The 4,254-nt window shown below is 54.4% G+C and overlaps 1 protein-coding gene across 1 annotated transcript in view; it reads left to right on the plus strand.

Annotated features, from left to right (window-relative positions):
- Positions 1-4,254, plus strand: part of PALB2 (partner and localizer of BRCA2) — a 168,884-nt gene that overhangs the window by 137,054 nt on the left and 27,576 nt on the right. The gene's annotated exons all lie outside the window — the stretch shown is intronic.

The raw sequence follows: 4,254 nt of genomic DNA on the forward strand, positions 1-4,254 counted from the left end.
GACCAGCCGAGATGTGGCTGGACTGGTTTACCTGTCTGGGAGTGCACACCCGCACCAATGGGACCCCATGGGCTGCCCAGCAGCAGTAGCCACAAGGGCTGCTGCTTTATTTGGGGTTGCTTCCCAAAAGATCTGATCTCCCGGAAGCCCCCAAGACCACAAAGAAGCCGCACAAGGGCTGTACCTTGTGGGTCTGCAGCAGCCATCAGCTGCCCTCCCCAAGAACACGGCCCCCCCTTGGCTGCAGCCACTGCCAGGAGCAGGGAATGAGAACCAGCAATAATTAGTTCCTAATTGCACTTACCTGCATTGCTGTGTCCTGTAGCACTCCCAGCGCACCCATCAGGAAGCACCATGGGGAGCTTCCCCTGGCTCTGGGGCAGCACCAGAGATGCGACTGCAGGCACCAAGCTCCCATCCCCACCATCCCAAACGCCCCCAGCTCCTGATGACCTTCTCTAACACAAACTCAGGTGGGTCAGGCTGCTTTTCTCCCCTGGTGAGGAAAGGGGGGTTAATGACAAGAGTTTATCGGCACAGAGACTGGGCTGTGCAAGCGGTGAAAGCCTCATTGAACACGTTCTGGGGGGCTTTTAAGAGCTGGGTTTAGTGGCCATGGTCAGCAGAAGATTTATGGACGTGCAGGCACTCACGGCAGGTGATAACAATGCTGGAGAAGCTGGTCCAGCTCCTAGTGAAAGGTTGCCCTTTAAAGCATCTCAGCATTTGGATTTGGATGACATATAGTAATGGCACCCCAGAAGCCATTACTGTCCATCAAGTAAACAACATGTGATAGGAATTGCTTGGACTTACTGGGCTTTTATGAGCTATTGCAAAGAGTACAAAAACCCCAACAAACCAAAGGAAGAAAGGGCAAAGGACAAGGAGGAGAAAGGAGCAGCCAGAGGCGGCTGCTCGACCGAGGGAGCTTCCCTTGCAGAAAACTGTGGTGAAGTCTGATGCAGATTTGGACTTGGGGATAAGGGGAAAGGAAAAGCTCTCTGCTCTAGCCCAGGTAACATCTCCCCTCTGTGGCTCTTGGTGCGAGGGAGCACCTTCTGCAGGCTGAGGCAGGGTCACCGTTGAGTCTCCATCTATTGCAGCACTGATACAGCAATTAAAAACCTCCCTCGAGAGGTAACAGGAACGTAAGCCCATGATGACCAGCAAATCAAGGCCCCAGTGATTACTGGAAGCCATCAACAGTTCCCCTTAGTTATTGCTGGGTCTCTCTGCACCCATGGGGCTACAGTCAGCACCTACACATACACCCTGTGATTGAGAATCCCATTTACCCACAGTGACAGCCTCCTCATACCTGACACTGGAATGGAAGACCACAGATGTCTTTGTTTTTCCCATCCAGCGGGATCGCTCCAAGGGCAGTGACTGAGTTACTCCAAGTCTTCTGCTCCAGCCAGAGGAGCCTACAGGCTTGTGCTCCTTTTGCACTATTTACAGTGATCACCGGTGATTTAGCACTGCATAAAGGCCTTGTAGGGTAAATATAGAGCACTGCAGCACCCTTAAATCACCCTGCTCAGGAGCACACAGGAGGATTGGGTTGGTTTGTGCGATGCAGGTCCATTGGGACTCACATAAGGCGGAGTGGCTGCATCTACATGAACACCCATCCCCTTCATGGCCACCCTGGGCTGTCCTGCCTGTGATGGAGGTGCCCATGGGCATCAGCACAATCGCGGCTGGTGGGATGGATGCAGGATGGCATGGCTAGCACTGGGAATGACACCGGACACGGTGCTAGGAGCCACGCAATGAAGATGGGCTATCACATTGTTTACCAAGGTCTGGCAGGAAGCAAACAAAGTAGTGGGGCATTTGCTGATTCAATTTGTTGAATTTGAACAAATCTTTATAATCTTCCTCCCTGAGGGCTTGGAAAGGTCAGGAAATGGGCCGAATGAGCGCTTTCAGGTACTGAAATTAAACTGAAGAAATCCATATTGATTTGCACTTCGCTGAAAAATATTGAGGCCTCCAGATTTAGCCTGGGTATTGATTTTCCCTTCCAGGGGAAAGACATTGGCACAATGGAAAGACATTACACGTTGAAGGCAGTAAACACCTTCAATCACCACCCGCACTCCCGGCAGGAACAAATGGCCCCGTGGCTGCAGCCGCTGCCAGCACTGCGACACGGGGACGTGCAGGCAGCTCCACAGGCACACGGTGCCCTCCTCCCTCCCCTCTTCCCAGCCCAGCACTGGACACCTTGCCTGGATCAGAACAAGCACTATGGTCCTGGTCGTGTATTGGCCAGTCACTGGGTTCCCTCCATGCACAGGACCATGGATCTCTGCAGCTTCCTAAGGAGGGGATGTGGACAAGGAGGTGTTGGCCTCTTCTCCCTGGGACCCTGAGACAGGATGCCTGGGAATGGTTCAAAGCTGCACCAGGGGAGGTTCAGACTGGACATTTCTTTGCCAAGAGGGTGGTCAAGCACTGGAACAGGCTTCCCAGAGAGGTGATGGATGCCCAAAGCCTGTCAGTGTTGAACAGGCAACTGAACAATGCCCTTAATGTCAAGCTGCGGCTTTTGGTCAGCCCTGCAGTGGTCAGGCAGTTAGACCAGATGATCACTGGATGTCACTTCCATTCTATTCTACCCTATTCTACCCCATTCTGTTCAAGCTGCAGGACAGAAACCAGTCACAGAGGCCAGAACCAAAGGGCAATGGCACTGGAAAGAGCAGTGGCTGAAGTTACGCTGCTTTCAGGCCACAGATTCAGCCTTAAGCTAGAACAGTTTGCTGCCTGGCTGCCCAGCACCAGGCAAGATGCAGGGAAGGTGCTGAGCAGTGCCTGTCCTGGGGCACCTCCTGCTTCCGTTCAATCACTTCAGGGATAACTTGGTTAAAAATCCATCCTTTCTTTGGAGAAAAATCCTTTCCCAACCCATCTCCTGCCTCGCTGCCCCTCAGGAGAGACGCTGGCATGACAAACTGCCTTGAATGGGGCTTTAATGACACAGGAAGGCACCGAGTGTCCTGTGTGCGCACAGGTAATAGCACAGCAGCACCCTGGGACCTGATAAATGGATTTAGTGCCACGATGGCAATAACCACACAGCGACAGCAGTATTGATACTGAGAACACCACCTCCAGGTGCAGTATCAACACTCACCCTGCACCGCATAAAGCAAACCCTGCCTCTGCTCTGATGCTGTTTTCACAGGGCAGGTCCCTGGGGAAAGAGGCTGCAGGAGGAGCTGGGCAGGAGCCCAGCAGCCACACAGGTAAGGTATAAACTGCAGCTTGTTCTGTATTGAAACTGCCAGTCCTTTCAGGGCTTTGTTTTGAAACATTTCCCCGAGATCAGAGCCCTGCACTGCACTGTTTTTAACACAGGCAATCAGCAGCTCCAGCAATTAAGAGCTCTAATTAGCATCTGAATCGGTGCTCTCACACAAACCCCCTTCGCAGGAGCAAACAAATGGTAAGGAGATGGAGAACCTGCACATGGGTGTGCTCTGGCTCTGGGCAGGAGACCCAGGGCAAGGCTGCTCCATGGAGCACACACCAGCAACCAGACCTTTCCCTTCTGCAGAGCACTGTAAAGGGGAGCTCCATTGGCCATGGGCCCCCCAGGACTCGGTGGGAATCATCCCTTTTGCCAGCAGGTTAAATAGCATTTCAATGAAGCGACACCTCAGGCTGCGCAAACAGCTTCGAAACCGCCTCTGTTCTGATGAGGAGGTGTTCAAAGCCAACCTCCACTGCACACATGCACCTTGGCATTTCAAGGCTGATGTCCCCGCTCTCAGCCCGTGCCATCCCCTGGCTGTCATCACATCCCCAGCAAGCAGCAGAGGGGACAGGGACGTGCTGACACCCAAACACCACCCAGCACAAGCACAGCCGGGAGAGGGGCTCCCATGGGAGCTTTGCTCTGAACTCAGCATTCCCCTGGGAGAGGGGCCTGGCCACTGCTACCCCCAGGAAGGGGATGCCCCCCACCATGGCACCTCCTTGGGGAAACGGCTTTCACCTGTTGGTGCCCTGGCTTGGGGCACACACACCTCACCCCCACCCTGCGATGCCCCACCCCTCCTCACCCCACAGCCCAAACCAGGGCAGGGACTGCACCCGCAGACCCCCGAGCACCGCACACAACCACAGCAGAGGCCGAGGGCTGCCAGGAGGGCTGCCATGAAGTACCCATAGGACACAGCGCGTGATGCCCTGCAGCAGGGTCAGTGTGACCTGGGTGAGCGTGACCTGCTCCGTGAC

Source organism: Neopsephotus bourkii, unplaced genomic scaffold (assembly GCF_033783945.1).
Source record: "Neopsephotus bourkii isolate Nb327-2 ecotype Australia unplaced genomic scaffold, CSIRO-AGI_Nbou_v1 NB_384, whole genome shotgun sequence".
In the NCBI taxonomy this organism is placed as follows: domain Eukaryota; kingdom Metazoa; phylum Chordata; class Aves; order Psittaciformes; family Psittacidae; genus Neopsephotus; species Neopsephotus bourkii.